The sequence below is a fragment of the Cupressus sempervirens genome, chromosome 10, assembly GCF_028749045.1.
Source record: "Cupressus sempervirens isolate cs-2001-9-10 chromosome 10, ASM2874904v1, whole genome shotgun sequence".
Lineage (NCBI taxonomy): Eukaryota > Viridiplantae > Streptophyta > Pinopsida > Cupressales > Cupressaceae > Cupressus > Cupressus sempervirens.
This window is the reverse complement of record NC_143127.1, coordinates 730,287,546-730,306,159: the sequence shown is the minus strand read 5'-3', so window position 1 is coordinate 730,306,159 and position 18,614 is coordinate 730,287,546.

Below are 18,614 nucleotides of genomic sequence, written 5' to 3'. Positions count from 1 at the left end.
ATGTCTTCTACATACTTCTGTGATCTTCTCCATTGTACATCTATCACTACTCATTATATCTGTGACTGATAAATATGGAAATCTTTTACAAACATGAAAGATTATGTGATTGATTAGTGACTAAAATATAAATGCACTATTCTTAGTCCTCTTGATCTTTTCTAGGTTTTCAAGTAATTGCATTCCTAGAATGTCACTCAGGTTTACTTGTTCCTTCTCTACACATATCTTATATGCTGCATAGATGAATCTGGCTGATAATTCATCAATTTTTGAGCTTGCACATATAAAGTAGGCAATTATTCTACTCATGAATCTTACATCATCTTGCTTAATGATGTTGATCACCATGGTCTTTCCATTATACACTACTTTAGTATAACTTTCAACTTTCTTCTTGACCATTTTCTCACCAATAGGTACACTTTCTTGTTTAATAAGACCACTTACCTCATGAATAAGGTCAGCATAAATATCAATTACACTATCTTGCATCCATAGTTTCCCATCATGTATCCTACTTAATATGATATGTGTCCAATTCACAATAGAAATGATATTTGAACAGATCTAGTTCCTTCAAATGATCAAATCTAGGCTTCATAGTCATGTCATGATTTAAAACTAATTCCACATCCTTGTTCATGTATTCACTCCCAATAGATTCAAATTTACTATTTAGATAACTTCCTACATCTTCCAAATATACTACATTGTTCAAAGTAATGGTTAATGTTGAGTCAGGGTTGCCTTTAGTAGGTTTCATAGAAACAACCTTCAACTTAGGTATGTACTTATTCTCAACATTGTGTACTACTGACACATCCATTCTTCTATCAAATATGAACTTTTATTGAATAAATTTGTGGAAAATTGATAAAATACCTCCCAAAAATAGGATTTTCTTTGAAATTTCCTTGACAAATCACTTTTGAGTGCTCTTGGCTTTGAATGTATTTGCAATGAAGTGAAAATCAATTATGTACTCCATTTATTCCATCAACTTGAACTTGCATTAATTGCATATTCTAAAAACACAAAAAAGCTATCAATGACATTTTGTAATCAAATAACTACTCAAGATGATCTATCTAATCTTTAGATGCCATTTGAGGTTCACTATAGCCTCCTTTCATCATGAAAATGCTCCTCAAGACTTTTCTTCCTACAAAAAATAGTTTTCATCTTCTTCTACAGAACTAACATTTTTTGTAATACTAGTAACTATTAATTCCTTCATAATTTGTTTAGATAAGCTCCAAATTACAAGTGAGCTTAGGTACCATCTAAACTTAATTGGATACACCTTCTCACAACTTCACTACCTTTAACTCCATCTCTAAATGAAGTTCTCAAATTCTAGTGTTGTAAACAAGCTTAATTCAACTTAATTGAATAAAATGCAATAACTAACTTCGATTTACCTATCTCACGAGCATCTAGCTTTTTCTTTGAGATATCTAATCCTTTTACAAATGCCTCATTGAGTTCTTCTCAAAGTTCACTAACTATATTTATTTGTTCCTCATTATCTTTGTTAGTTCTAAAGTTCCTTTCATGGTTCCTTTTGTCATTTCTGATGTTCTTTCCATCATTCCTTTTATTTATGAAGTTTCTTCCACTGTTCCTTCTATCTCTAAAATTTTGGTCCATTTTGCAATACTTTTTTGTGTGTCTAAAGTTTTTGTATAGCTAACATATTGGTGCTCTGCTTCTAAGATTTTGTTGATCATCAAGTGCATGACAATTCTGAGCAATGTGTCCTAAGTTGTTACACTTATAACACACGGTCTATCTTTTGTCTTCATAAGGTCTTCCTTCTCTCAATGTCCTTTAATGAGATCTTCTTTTATCTGTAGGGTTAGCATTTCTAGACATTCTACTATTCCTTCTATCATTATCATACTTAGGTTTCCTACAATCAATTACTTTATGACCCATACCATGACAATTATGACAATAAAAGACCTTAACATGATTAAATAACTTATTTGTACAATCTCTTTTCATTACATGAAAAATACTTACCTCTAAATTAATACTTGGTTACCTTAGGAGATTCCACTTGCTTTGGTTCATCCAAAATTTCAACTTCCTTGTCTTGTACAACTTCTTTAGTTTTGTCAAAAGATTGACTAGGTTCAATCTTATCATCAAATTTACCTTTTTCTTTCTGATCTGATCTAATCTTAGGTTTATTTGCACATATGCCAATTAGATAACCAAGATCAGTCTTATAATAATTAGGTCTCTATATTGACGTTGAATTATCAAACTTTTCTCTACTAGAATAAAGCTTCTTAAACTATTTCTTGCACTGAGTTAATTCACCTTTCACAATAGTATTGTACTTATGAAGTTCTTCATGATCTTCTTTTAATGTTTCAAATTTAGATGTTTTATTTGCTAGACTTACTCTAAGATCTACATTCTCAATCTTCAAATCATATTCAATTTTGCTAGGATCATTTCTTAAAGTCAACTTTAGATTTGTAATCTTCAATTCATGCTTCAAGATCTTGTACTCTATCTTTGGCTTTGAATATTCATCATCACTAGTTCTAGATATAGTAGATTCAGGCTTGGATTATTTGAAATGTTCAATATTTCTTTTAATTGTCCAATGTATACTTTGGAGTCTTCATATTTGTCCTTCATCTTATCTCTTTCTTCAGTAAGGATATCAATATTCTCAAGAGATTCTTCAATGTTCTTCATCAACTGTTCCATATCCATAGGGATCCTTTTCAAGTTGTTAAGCCTCTTCAAAGTAACTATGCTCTAATACCAATTTTTAGAAATAGGGATTACTGGCAGGGGGGGTGTGGGTGAATCAGTAATCTACAAACTTTAGTCACCAACTAAATATTATTTCTTACTTTAAACCATACATAACAAAGTAATAAAGTAATGTTGAACAATAACAATAACCATGCACAAAGATAACTCTTAACACCATATTTTTTTAACTAGGGAAACCCTAGCCAAGGGAAAACCCTAGTGGGGATGATACCCACTAGATAATATACTGATATATAAGCTCCTTGGTAGAGGATGGACCCTAATAGAGGATTGACCCTGTTAAGAGTCAATGAGAAATTTTAGTATAAGGAGTCCCTGTTAGAAGTTGTAGTATAGTAGATGCAAGATGAGCCCACTGCCAAAACATGCACTTCCAATTACAATAAGATCTCACTTCCCAAACAAGTAATTAGACTTCTATAATATACATACTATAACTTCTTCCTCAATTGATCTCTAATCTTTAGCTTGATCTAGGATCAAAAAATAGCTTTCGCAAAGCTTTGCATATATCATTTTCACAAAAGTTCACACATAATTGCTCAATGTCACAATTAGCACATATGATCACCTCTCATCGCAAGATATCCTTTGCATAAATATCATGCCTTTACACAAATTTCCACAAGGTCAGCTAAGACTATAATACATTTTTCCAACTTAGACTAAGCATCTAAGATGTTGGCCCTAATTGGAGAACTAATTATTTTGTAAATAAAATAATACTTTCCTTCAATTCCATTATCATGTTTTGCTAAAACACAAATATCTCTTTCTCATACAGTCTATACCGACTTTCAAGGTTATAAACATCATCATCAACATGTATACTATCTCCATCTAACTTTACTAGTCATAATATGACATCAACAACAAGTTATAAACAAAACAATACACTATTGTATACCAAATTCCATACTTATACAATTTTTTGATTACCAAAAGCTAGGTATCTTTATTTTTGAGGTTTCCTCTAAGCATCTACATCATGTGTTTTCATAAATGACAACAATTACAAGTCTCCATTAGAAAATTATCAACATTTGGTATACATCAGTGTATTGTTTTATTTAGAACTTGTTGTTGATGTCATATTATGACTAGAAAAGTTACATAGAGATAGTATACATGTTTGTGATGACATATATAACCTCAAAAGTTAGTATAGACTGTACAAAAAAGAGATATTCGTGTTTTAAGAAAAATAAAATAGCTGAATTGAAGGAAAGGATTTTTTTTTGAAATAATTACTTGTCTAATTAGGGCCAACATCTTAGATGTTTACTCTAAGTTGGAAAAGTGTATTATGGTCTTAGTCGACCTAGCAACAATTTTTGTAAAGGCATGGTATTTATGCAAAGGATATTTTTCCATAAGAAGTGTGCTATCATGTTGAGAAATTATATGTGAAGTTTTGTGAAAGCTATTTTGTGATCTAAGATTGAGCTAGAGATTAGAGATCAATCGAGAAAGAAGTTGGAGTACCTATATTCCAGAAGTTTGATTGCTTGTTTGGGCTCATCTTGTATCTGCTATACTACAACTCCTAACAGGTTTGGAATCTCCTAACTATAAGAATTTGGTATAGCTCTGATACCATGTAAGAATTTTCCTTAGAGAAAAATCACCCAAGATTAAGGAACTCAAGCACAAGAATAATAGTAGACCAACAAGGTATGATCAAAATAACAATATCCAAAATTGATTTATTGTCATTCAATATTCTATCATGTACATACACACTAGGAGTGTCTATATATAAAGACCTCTGGAATGCTTCTAGAATGCCTAGGAATCAATATATTGATAAGTCCTACAACCAAGCACATGTCCACCAAGTGTGTATTATCCTCCATTAAGCACAGGAGTAAGTGTGATGATGAGAGGATAAGCCTACAAAGGTGTAGCATGTAAAATTATGTTGTAGACACCATGCGCTTAATTAAGAATGCAAATATAAGTATGCAAACTCCTAAGTGTCTCACCTAAAAAATAATAAAATAATGCATTGACCTAAGTAAACTTAAGTAAAGTGTAAATACTGAATACTTATTTACACCAACACCCCCCCAAGTGCAACTTAGGGGAATGCACTTAAGCTCACAAAGCCTAGGATGAAAATGCATGATGGGTCTCGGCTACTAGGCCATGTTAGGTACCCATGTACATAATGCAATGAAATCTCTCATAAAGTAGAGAAAGAGGTAAAACTTCATGGGAAAAACCCTCCCCCAAGAAGAGAGATGAAAAAACAAGATGCATAGATGGATGGACTAATCAAAACCCCCCCATTATGACATACATCAAGTATATACAAAAGATAAGTAGAAGAAAAAAACCCCATAAGAGGAAAAAGTCCCCCCATAAAAGAGAAGAAGAAGGAGACAAGGTAGTCCCCCTCCCCCCCTATATGTAGAGTGTTGATCAGTGAGAGCTGATCCAATGTAGAAGTTGATCCATAACTATTGAATAATGTGTGTCCCCTTTGGAAGAAATAATGAAAGAGGTACAAATGTGATGCTTCCCCTATGTGTAGAAAGAATCTTGATGATGAATGGTGTCTCAAAAAATTTCTCAATTATCCCTGTGTTGATGCTAATGGTCGCCCCTTCCAACACTATTGAAAAGAGTGAGTGCAAATCTAGAAAGGATGGATGTAGAACATGTCTAAAAGAACAAACTATCTCCTCAAATGATAAAGAGATGTCTTGAAACTAGTGTACATACGGATCCACAATCATATCAACCTCTGATCATATAGAGAATGGACAGGAGGGTCAAAGTGAGCCCTCACAACAATTGAAGAAGGATCTTCTTCATCAAAGAGAAGATGTAGATCATCAATGATGTCTCCCAAATTTTCTATGTGTGACTCCATGAACAAAACATGAAATATTTGTCAAGAAGTCATCCATTGATGCTAGAGCTAGAAGACAAGGTGTACCCTACTATGCTGGAGTACATGAACCTATCACTGTGACAATGGATGAAGTATTCACCTCAACAAGGAGAAGAAAAATGTCATCAATGATGTCTCCCACATCTTCAATGTGAGACTCCATAAACATCCTTGCAATGTCTGGAAGGAAGTTGTCCCATGAAGCTGAAGTAAGAAGACATAGTGTTTCCTACTACATTGAATCAGAAGCATCTATGGCTAGAATTGGATCAGTAGTAGCAGCAATAGCATTAGGAGCTGTGATTTCATCTAGAGAGGATGCAGCTAGTGCTAGAGGTCAAAGATCTTTTGGGAATGGATGAATGTGTGGATCTCCATACATCTCCCAAAGATATATCCAAATATCATATAAATTAGTTAACATCAAATGAATCCATAACCTCCATATCCATATGTAGAAAGAGGGCACAAAAAATGATGGAACTAGTGTCACCATTGTATGAAAGTCCTTTCACATATGGCAATGCATTATGCTAACTAAGATAAGTGAGAACAATTGACTCCACTGATTATAGTTTTGTGTTTTCAAGGTAATTAAATCTTCCTCATCCATGATGTACTAATCAATAAACACAACCCACCACCCCCCCCCCCCCCCCCCCCCACCAATGTATAATTTGGTGCTTTATAAATAGTGCATGTACAATAGGCCACTTGAAAAAATGAAAGTGGACTTCTAATTTTGTTGTTTACAACTATCTTTTGAGACTCAAATCTATTACTAAGCATTGTAGCTCAGATATACAACAATTTTGAAAAGTAATTAGAGCCAGATAATGCAGAAAATGCCCTAAGTCTGAAAGTGATATTTCTATCCACACAACCCTATAATTTGATTTTAGATCTAGAAGATAGATGAAAAATTAAGCACTGCTAAAAAACATGAAACCAAAAAATGTGTCCAAATGAGCCTGTACAAAGTGTTTCAAGTTGTAAAATGTAGGATTGGATAGGTACAGTTGCCAAAAGATGCAATTTCTAACAAATTTGTGCACCAAAACTACAAAAGAACAACACCACTAAAATTTTAGGAAATTCTACCCAAAATCAAAAAAATCAGACCTAATTTGGAATTTGGATGACTGAGTTATGATCTCCCAAAGTTAGACTATCAAATCAAAACTAAATTTGGAGAGGGGTCTAGGCAGAAAACTGTGAGGTTCAATTTGATGGTAAAATGGTTGTCGTAATAGTTCAAAATTGTCTAGAAATGATGGACAGATAGTCATCAAATTTAGGCTTGTGAAAATGAGGATATTAGAAAAAAAATTTACTTAGGTGATGTGGCAATGATATCAACATACAAATTTGTGACTGTATATATGGATCGTACGATAGTATGGAAGAAAATGGCATGGCTATCTATGTGTCAACTAATATGTGAGAGTACAATTTTCTAACTAGGCTATATGTGTCAGTCTATGGAGGTGTGCAAACCCTATTGACTTATTAGAATAGTGAGCTAGCCTTCCATTTACAGATGTGCATAATGTGGTGCCGGTTGACGTGGCTACTCTGTCAAACTATCTACAAGACACGTGTGATAAGGTGGGCTAAACACATGGCTTGTACTGTCAAATGTCAAAAAATTCCAATGTCACAATGGTTACCATAAAAGTAAATATGGTGTTGGGAAGTTGAACGGGTGGCCAAGTAGAGATTGGTTATCGGGCTAGCATTTAGGATTTTGGCATCAGCATTTGAACAGGGAGATACATAGTAGTGGTAGTCGTAGTCTTAAAAAAAATTGTTGATGAGAGGGAAATATTGTCCCACATGAGCTGTGGAAACACCCTCAAAGTGTTTTAAGGACTTTTTTTGCAGAAAGAAAACAAAGAAAAGGTGGCCCCTGGGAGTTGAAATAAAAGGAGCCACTAGTGTGGGCAAGTGTTGTGGATTTGGTCAACTAGTTGGTAATTGATATGGGTGTTAGATTTGGAATCTCATGCACGGTGAGCTTGTGCAATGCACTACCAATTAAATTGGAATATTCCTATGAATATTCTCTATGGGGGTTGGGGTTTCACCACCCAGTTCCTACAAAAAAAAAATTCTTTGTAGGCCTAGTAGGTCAATTTTTTTTTTTAAATTTGTAGAGAAAAATAAAGTACTGATCTGAATTAAAATAAATTGTAGATCTAATAGATCATACCGTACTTCCAAATTGGCCCTTCAAGTGCCAGTTTGCAAAAAAAATGCCTCAAATTCAACTATGGCCTAGGGTAGGCGAATTTATAGTCAATTTTCACCGAATTGATATTTTGGACGTAATAGTGAGGTCCGTTTTGGCTCTAGACACTCCCAATGACTATGATATTCTAAATCTAGGTCAAGGTGCTAAAGCAAGAATGGTTTGGAATGGCTATGTGAAGAGAAATTCCCTTAGCTTTGATACAATACAAGAATTTGGTATAACTCTAATACCATGTAAGAATTTTCCTTAGGGAAAAATCACCCAAGATCAAGGAACTCAAGCACAAGCACAAAAATAGACCAACAAGGTATGATTAGAATAACAATATTAAAAATTAATTTATTTTCATTCAATGTTCTATCCTGTACATACACACTAAGAGTGCCTGTATAAAAAGGTCTCTGGAATGCTTCTAGAATGCCTAGGAATCAACATATTGATAAGTCTTACAACTAAGCACATGTCTACCAAGTGTGGATTATCCTTCATTAAGCACATGATTAAGTAAGATGATGAGAGGATAAGCCTACAAAGGTGTAGCACATAAAATTATGTTGTAGACACCATGTGGTTAATTAAGAGTGTGAATAATTGTGTTGTCTACATGACAACTCAGTTGATTATGCAAACTCCAGTATTGTAGACACCATATGTTGAATTAGAGTTGCTTACTCTAGTGTTGTCAACATGAAAACTCATAAAATTATGCAAACTCCTAAGTGTCTCACCTAAGAAATAATAAAATAATGCATTGACCCAAGTAAACTTAAGTGTAAATAGTGAATACTTATTTACACCAACACTAACAGGGATTCAGAGTCTCCTAATAGGGACTCCTTACACTAAATTTTCTCATTGACTCATAATAGGGTCCATCTTCTAACAAGGAACTTATATATCAGCATATTATCTAGTGGGTATCATCCCCACTAGGGTTTCCCTAGTTAGCAAAATATGGTGTTATGAATTATCTTTGTGCATGGTTACTGTTACTATTCTGCATTACTTTATTACTTTGTTATTTATGGTTTAAAGTAAGAAATAATATCAAATTGGCAACTAAAGTTTGTAGATTATTGATTTACCTTCCCCCTCAGTAATCCCTATTTCTAAAAAGTACACCATAAGATGAGAGATTTAAATATCAAAATATGCATGAAAATGAAGATGCAAGCTAATATAAATGATAAAAATGCAAAGTAATGCAAGAAAGGAAATCTAATCTATGAAAGGAAATAACAATGCAAGATTAATCTATGAAAGAAAATATGACTCTTAGCTAATATTAAAATGCAAGTATGAAGCAAGTAGATGGAAGCCATGGATGTAAGAGAGAATAAGACAAGAAGAGAGAAGTTGCAATGAAGCTCCAATGTCCAAACCCTAAGGTTTAAACTCCTTCTCCAAAATCACTCTCCAAACTTGCAACATAACAATACTATAGCAACTAACATCTATTCTTATTATGAAACAAGAAGGAGAGGGCTCCTTATATAGTCAATTGTGGAGGTGGGAGGCTTCTCACAACCAATATGAGATAATAAGGCTTGATCCATGTGAGACAAAATTTCACCAATAAGAAAAGAGGGGTGTTTGACAAGAAAGTGGAAAGAGAAAATTAAGGAAACCCACTTAGAAATGTGTTCATTCAAGTGTAGAGAAAAAGGATTTTTTTATTTTATTTTATTTTATTTCTTTTTTATCACAAAGAGATTATAAGTGGGGATTTTATTTACTTAAAAGGGAGAAAATTCTTTTAATTAAATATGAGCTATTTTATTTAATTAAAAGAGAAGTTTTCTTTTAATTAAATAAGATTTAGAATAAGATGGTCAAACCTTAGTAAATATTGAAGTGAATGAATTAATTGCAATTTGACCCAAGAAAATGATTTGAATTTCCTTAATAAAATATTGCAATGTATTGATTTGGGAAATTCATAAATTGAAGAATGGAGCCCATAGTCTAGGCGACAATTTTAGGGTGCATACACTTACTAGATTATGTTTCTTGGGATCTACAGTTTCTTAATTTGACCTTGATTGTGCTCTAAGATGATTTAGGGTATCTATAATTGATCACATTGTATCCCTGGTCTGAAATATACATTTTTGGCTCTATTCTAGGCTGAAAACAATCACCTTGGCTCCTTGGATATTTACTTTACTTGAAGGATCTTCCACTTGTCATTTCTACTCACTTTCCTACTTTTTTATTGGGCTTCTTTCCTAGCTCCCAAATTGAGTCACTAGTGTCATAAGTTGCTTGGAAACTCTTGACAAATCATTCTCATTGCTACCTCCTTTGAAAAGTGAACATATTTATTCTTCAAGTGTGGACTCTAAGAGTTTTTTGTTATCTTAATAGGCTAAAAGCCAAGCTATTACATGTCAATTATAAGTAGGATCTAATTTAATCAAGGAATTTATCCTTCTTTTTGTTGGAAATGATTGAAGAGATCATGAATGAAGAATGATGAAATTGGTAAACAATGTTTTCAATCATTATTTTTTCATTGATGTCAAACTTGCTACTTGCAGGAATGACAATCGCTTTAGTGATCCAAATACTATCAATTAGTTGATTGACAAGGAGGTGGCAATCAATAAGATGTAACTAGAACACCTAGAGAAAGGTTGAAGTTATGATGTTGTAATGAAGTACAAGGATCTGCCAAGCCATTGATGAAATAGTGTATTGATGATATATTCTAAGACATAGAGAATGGACACACTTAAACACATCAAAGATGTAAGGTTTAGAGAAGTCATTTGTAAAGCCTAACTAAGCTCATAAGAGAGTGCCGAGCAAGCTAGTTAGTGCCGAATAGATTCTTAGTTGAAGCCGAGCAAGTTCACCTTTAGAGTGTGTTGAGTGATCTTCAAGTGTTGAGTGATCTTCAAGTTCCGAGTGAAGATCAGGTACCAAGCAAAGTTTAGGTATCGATTGAAGATCAAATCTCGAGAAGAAAATAGGAGCCGAGTAATACAAAGGGTTCTGAGCATCAGTAAACCAATAGTGCCGAGGTGCTACATTATTTTGAGAGTCGAAGATTCGCCAAATCTGAGCTGACAAGGTTGTTATCTAGAATTCTATGAATCAAATAGAAGATAAGAATGATGAGTTGGTGGCACAGAACTCTATGTAAAATGTTTTCTAGATAAAGATAAGATATGGGACAGATACACTATATCCTACCTAATCTATTGAAACCCTAAAGTTGGAGAGGGAGAATCGAGCAGGAAAGGTATTCTAGATTTCTATTTAAGGAGTCATAAGGTCATGAAACAAACAGTTAGTCAAGAATGAAAGCATGAAGTGTTGAAGAAGGTGCTAAGGAGAAAGAAAGCACAGAAACTCTATTTTGATAGATGACCACAAGGATGATTGCATTGGTATAATGAGCAAGAAGACTTAAGGAGACAAAGCTTGAGAGGAAGACAAGCTATCAAGAGCCGTAGTGATTAAAGCCAAGCAAAGGATTAAACTGAAGTGTGATCTATAATCTACAAGATATGTTGTAAGTTGTACCAAATCAAAAGTCATTTTTGTAACAGTTAGTCTAAATCCTATGGACTTAGGTTGGTTTAATAGCCATGTTATAAATCCTTTAATAGGGTGACATTCTGAGTGAATGTTCCAAAGTCCTTTGACCAGGCCCATTCTTAACAATATGGTAAAATCCTCTAACAAGGTCACATTTAATAGTGTGTTGTAAGCCTTTAATAGGGCAAGCCTTTAATAGGGCATCACTTTAGAAAAGAAAAAATTGAGTAGCATGTTACTGGTGGTTTTTCCCAAATTGGGTTTCCACGTAAATCATTGTGTCATGTGTTAATCTTGCATGTTTTATTTTTGCATATTGATTTGTTGTAACTTGCTAAGATGGATGTTTTAAGCTTGGATGAATGAATAGTTTAATGGGTTCACTATAATTTGTGAAAAAGTAATATTAGGGCATTTAGACCTTGGATAATTGATTCACCCCCACTCTCAATTATTCTAAAGAATTCTAACACTTTTAGCTTTGAACAATTATCCTCTCCAACTAAGAATCCATGTAAGAAACATCTTGAGGGTGAACCTATCTTTAAGAAGGTTGAGGAAGATGAATCATCCACTTGATACAATCCTCTTGGCCATTTTGGTAGCTCCTTTGATACTTCTAGGGCTGAAAATAACATTTCTTTCACCATAAATCAAGAAGAGAGAGATTGATGCTTAGGTGACTTATTTTAATTTAGGAGAGAATAAATCAAAATAGGGAAGATAGTTTACCAAGATGAACAATATAGAGTAGATGTAAGGTCCCTCCTCATATGTACTTATTAAATAAGAATTTCTCTATTAAATTTGTGTTGGTGAACAGATTGTCCTTTCAACTATTTAACAAATTCGCTCTATGCCCAAGGTACAAAAAACAAAAAATGTTCACAACAGTTGAGAAAATCTCATGTTATTTGATTTTCTCTATGTATTTTAAAGGTACAACCTCCTTGTGAAATTTGCAATGAATTCAAAATTATCTTTTCACTTTTACCTAAAAGTGAATAAGGATCTCTCACGTACTCCTAGGTAGTGAGGTAAAAATCAATTTGAACAAAAAAAAAAATTCATCAAACCATGCTTTTATAGAACATCTATTTCAAAGGAATGAATAACACTAGAAATTGATATCAATCATTCGAGCAGCTTAATTGAAATGAACTTACAGTAAGAATAAAAATCAAATATCTTGAACCAATAAACTAGAGTTCACAAAGTAATAGTGATGTAAACACTTCGAACACCAAGTTTTCAAGTTGAATTCAAGATGATATATGTGTGTGTGTGTGTGTGTGTGTGTGTGTGTGTGTGTGTGTGTGTGTGTGTGTGTGTGTGTGTGTGTTTGTTAAACCTTCTTCATACACACAGTCATTCAAAAATAAAAAATCCATATAATATCTTTTCGATTACTATTTTAAAGTATCTACTTATCAAAGTTTCTAACTATCTATATCTAACTTTCATCGATTCAATGCCCCAACATTTATAGTTTTTCAAACAAATCCAAAAGGCCTCCATCAAAACCCAACCATTTTGGTTAAATAAGAAATAGTTATGAACAAGAAAGTAGTTATCTTAGCTGTGTTTTCTGGGTAGATTGTGTTACAATTTTTGCATCAACGTTTCGGATCACACTCTATGATCCATCATCAGGATGAGAGAGCTGTGGAATTTTTTCCTTTAGCTCTCTCATCCTGATGATGGATCACAGAGTGTGATCCGAAACATTGATGCAAAAATTGTAACACAATCTACCCAGAAAACACAGCTAAGAATTCTAATGGATTGTGGAAAACTACTATCTACAAGAAAGTAGTTATAAAATAGGTGTCAAAATGTAACTGAAAATGACTATCTTGTTCAAGCCTCACCACCAGTGTTCTTTTCCTCGCATGTGGTCTAACATACCAGCTTCTAGCTTTTGAAAGTGTTCATGAACTCCTACATTGTGTGGGAATGTGGATTCTTCAAGCTTAGCAACCTAGCCCTATACGCTTCCTTCTACCATCTGAATTCCTTTATCTTTAGGTCTTGATTTGACATGAGGTTCTTGTTGAGACATAACATTGATTCAATATTCGTCAGTGCAATGAAGTCATTGACACTTGGCAATTCATTATCTCTAATCCGCTCAACGGCTTTATTAAAGCTCTTGGTCAATGTCTCTGAATCCATATTCCTATCATCAAAGTAGAGAATCCTCGTAGGATTTACTATCTTCATATATTTAAGGAGTTATTCGTGCATTCCAGTAATCTTGTTCTCAATGCCCTGTGCTTCTTTAATTATCTCCTTATAAACCAACACCTTCCAACTCTTGTTGTTTTTCATGATGAACAACATGCAGGGATCTACATTCTTCATTGGGTTCTAATTCAAAAACTTAAGCACCCCAAACCTCTCAACTTTAGTTACTTGAAATACAATTGCCCGACATCAGCTTTGCTCTATTTTCCACCCTAGAATCAAAGTTTGAATTTCCCCCAACAATGATTCCCCTTTGGCATATATATTGGTGAGTTCCAAAATAAACTTATTACCTTCTTTAATGATGGAATCCACCCAATCTTTCACAACATCTATTAGAAACTTTCCCCTTTTCATTTACTTCACCAATTGTTGGCTTCCTATGGAATTTGAGTCAAAGGCTTGAGGGGCTTGAACAACTGGAAATGCATCAAGATTTATCAAAGAATCAATATATGCGACCATAGCCATCACCATGCTTTTAAGTTCCTTTTTCTCTCTGCTATCTTTCTCAAATTGAGTTAACATATGGTTGGCAAAAAATTTGAAAAATTGATTACCATTGCTTCTATTAATGGTTCCCAATTTGACTAAGGTGACTTTGAAATCTTCATTATCAATTTCCCCGGACTCTGTTTTCTACTTGTAAGTGGCTATTTCAACTGTTATCTTTCTAGACACTTGGTCTTTGGTTAGATGGGCATCCATTTTCAATTTCTTAACCTTTGAACCTTGAGCAACATATTTGGTTACAATATCCTTCATAAGTGTTGAAACTAGCTATAGGTTTCTTTTCTTGTTGATCGTATTGGATAACCAAGAAGGGATAGCAGGGCTTATAGAGATTTCCTGAGCATCTCTAGTGGGAGTCATGAACCTTGGCTGATCCACCTTAAGGGCTTCTATGAACTGGACATCACCATTAGTACCATCCAAAAAATTGAGACCATCACTTGAATCCTACCCCTAAGTTGACATCTTTCATTTTTTAACCTTGTGTTGTTTAAGGGCCTCATATTTAGCTTGGGGCCTAGTCCTAAGAGCCATGTTTTGTATATGGATGGGTGTCCTCTTCTGTTTACCTTGAGCCAACTCACTACCTACAATAGGAGATGAAAGTGGGATGTTAGATGATGATGGTTTAGAAAAAGAAACCACCCCTGAAGAGGGTTCATTGACAACTTTCTTATTATGTTTCTTTATCCAATCATCTGTGTAAGTAAATATAAATCTAGCTCTTAGATTTATATCTTCTTCTTCATCCTGATTCCAATCTACTACCAGTGACTTTGATTCATTGGATTCTTCCCATCCTGGTTCAACCATATATGAGCCATCTTCAATCACCCCCTTTGTTTTAAACTTCAACTTCAAGAAATTGATTTGCTATAATGTTAACCTTGAATGGTCTCTTCTCAAAACTTCCTCCTCATCTTTACAATCTTGCCATAAATCTTCTAACTATGGAGTTGCTGATGGGTAACCTATAAGACCAAGAATCTATATTGCATATCCTTTATTATCAAAATTTCTTTTCTTATGATAAGAACCAAAATTGAATCCAAGAAAATCACTTCCAATAATAGAAGTGTTAATTATACTATTACAACCCAAAGAACCCAATTTAATAGGCAAGGTTGTCTCCCAATCCTCCTATTGTAAATTATCCTTAATGACAAAGAATAGTTGCCTACAAATCTCATCCAAAACAAAGCAATCCAAAGCATATCACAAGATTTTTACAAGTTCCTCTTTGAATCTGCCTATTCTCAAGTTAGTGAACTTGGGAAACTATATGAAATAACTTCTGTATTGTTGAATCAACCTTTGAGCTTCGAAAGATAACCTAGGAATTGGTACTTTCTTCAAGGCTATATGCACATTTTCAATTAACACATCATTAACCTTCCTAAAATTCTCTAGCACTTTATCTTTTTGTAGCAGAGGGCAATATTGATACATCATTATTTCTTCATTCCAGACTACATGAGGTAGAGGGGTAATGTCACAAACACAAGCAATGCAATAAGTCAAGTAGGAAGTCATATAGAAATTTTCCATAGATTTTTTGGTATGCTTAAGTTGTGCTCTAAGTGAACTAGCAATAACCTTTGCTTAGTCCATCCACTATTCTCCCTTCAAAATGATTTCTATATATCTGTACATCCATTCTTCAAAGAGAAAAACATTAGCAAAACCTTTGACTCTATGTAATAAAACCACAAGGTCGTGACTATGAGATTTAAGGTGATCCTTGGTGATAACTTTGGGTAACCTAGAACCTCAACCATACATGGTCTTAGTCCATTTCCTAGCGAGGGTATTGCAGAATTGGTTTGGAGTTTCTTGATATTTAGCCAGGGCTTGAATAGGGGAGAATCCAGCAAAAGTGCTCTCTAGCAAATGCAATACAGAGGCAATAGTTTCTCTCAAAATTGAGATCATAGTTTCACCATCTTTGCTCACAATACTTTTTCTCCTAACATCATAATGGTCAATACACATTTGGAGCAACTCGAGACTTAGAAGAGATGGGGGAAAAGTTGTGGCTTCAATTAGTCCACTGGTTAGAACTTCCATGCACCCATTCAATTTATCAACATACTCAAGGAAATTTGCTTGCAAATTCTCCAACTTAACATCCTCTAAGTTTATATCACTTATAATAGGCCTTTTACATTCCAGACTTGAAACATTGCCAAAGAAATGCAAAACAAACTTCATCCTCAATCAAAATAGCAAGGCTTCAAATTGATTTTCTTGGAAAACATAGAGATTGCAGAACAAAAACAAAGGTTTCTATGTCTCTCACCTATGATTTTCCAAAAAAAAATGATTTTCCCTTCCTCTCCTCTTTAACAACTTCTTAAAACTTTTAATTCTTCGCACAATAAACAAAGAGGGAAACTCAAGCTTGTTTTAAGAAGGAAAAGCACTTACGTGCGAAAAGATAGCCTCATTATGTGGCATTTATGACAAATCACTCTTCATTAAGGTTTACATGCTCAAAAGCTTTATAATGTAGTCATCTCATTTAATCACCTCCTTTGTGGCAATATCAATAATGATCAGCCTTATTATGACATCCAATCCCCTTTTTGGCTAAATATTTTCCACCTTTCCCCATAATGATGATCTTTCACATTGGGAATAAAAATGTCCTTTTAATTATTACTTTCTGACATAGTAATCAATGCCTTGCAAAATGATAGTGCATCATACATCACAATCCACCTCCATCATTGAACGACTTTTTTTTTTTTTTGAACCGAGGTTCAAAGTGATTCAAAGTAATTCATAAGAATACCTCGTCACTTTGGTGCACATTTCCTAGAGAAAAATTGTTAGTGCAAAAAACTTTGGTTGAACTACTTTAAACTGCTTTGAACTAGAGTTCAAAGTGGTTCAAAGTGGTTTAAAAGAAGAAACAGTGACAAGGAGTGCTAGGGACTTTTGACAACACTTTGAGAGATGGCGAATATGTGGGCAGTGAAGGAAAAATTTCAAGAGCTGAATGAGAAAAAATGTAAGGGAAGAGTTTTAAACATAGCAACTCATTGGACAACTTAAAATCTATTATAGTAGATTGGAATGGATCTGAAGTAATGTTTTATGGTTTTGATGTCCTAATAGAAACTAAGATCAGCTGATTCTTCCATGATTTAAATACTCAGTGAATTGAGAACTACTACGTTATCTTGACTATTTAAACATTAAATTTCACTAACAAGGATATGAGGTGTTTCACCTTATGATGATGATGTAAATAATGGCACTTCAATGATTAGGTTATACGCATTCAAATAGTTCAATATTCCTTAATTCGTGATGTTTATGATGTTTAGGTATGTGCATGCCTAATAATGATTATTCTAGTATTTTAGTTTGAAATAATGAATAGATTAGGTTATATTTATTATGTAATTAATGATGGTTAAATGTGAGCAAAAATGAGCTAAACAGTTAATTAGTGATTTTTCATGAACTACTAATGTGTGAACTTAGTGTGTAGTATTATTAGCTAAGAAATCTAGCAGAGAATCGAAACTAGACCCTATGTACCATTTATAAAAACCAAGGTTGAGTATAATGAAAGATACAGACCCTGTTGTTTCATATTTTATTTGTATCATAAATTAAATGTATGCATGCATCATTCTGTAATCATAAAGTCTGTAATGTTTTGTAACAGTTTTTTGATAGTGTCATTTGACACTCATGATCCATGTATGCATATCAGCATGGCAGTTAGGGTTAGCTGAGTAACCCAATAATTTGAGTTGGACTAGGTTAGTAACCTAATACTAATTAGTGGTTAATTGGGATTAAATACCCTAATCAAGGTTTAGTGATAAGTTTGCATTCTCAGGGTTTTTAAGAAGTCCAAATATTTCAAGCAATTTAATAGGTCCCTAAATAGTCCTAGAGGCCAAAAATTATGAAAACTAAGTACCTAGGGGGTATATATATGGGTTGGGGGCATTTTCCACCCCTCTAGCCCATTTTGTTGACTTTGGTGACCACCCAAATATCCCATTTTTGCTTTATTGCGAAAATTGAAGTTTCATCATGAGTTTGATAAGTTAAAATCCACCTTGAAGTTTTCTTTAGTAGTGAGGTTAAGTTAAAAGACTCTAGAAACCTTAGTCAAGTAGGGGAGTTATTTCTTTTTGTAAGTGCTTGAGTTGGGAGCCTATTTTAGTGGCAGATTTGAGAGTGAAAGGTTATTCACCCAACCTCTAGATTTAGAGAGAAAAGTTAGGATTGAAGGAGAAGGAAGGATAGATCTTCTCAAATTTTAGTTTTCCATAACTATTTATGGACGTAGGAATCCTTTAAGTTTGTGTCATCATGTTGTGTTCATTT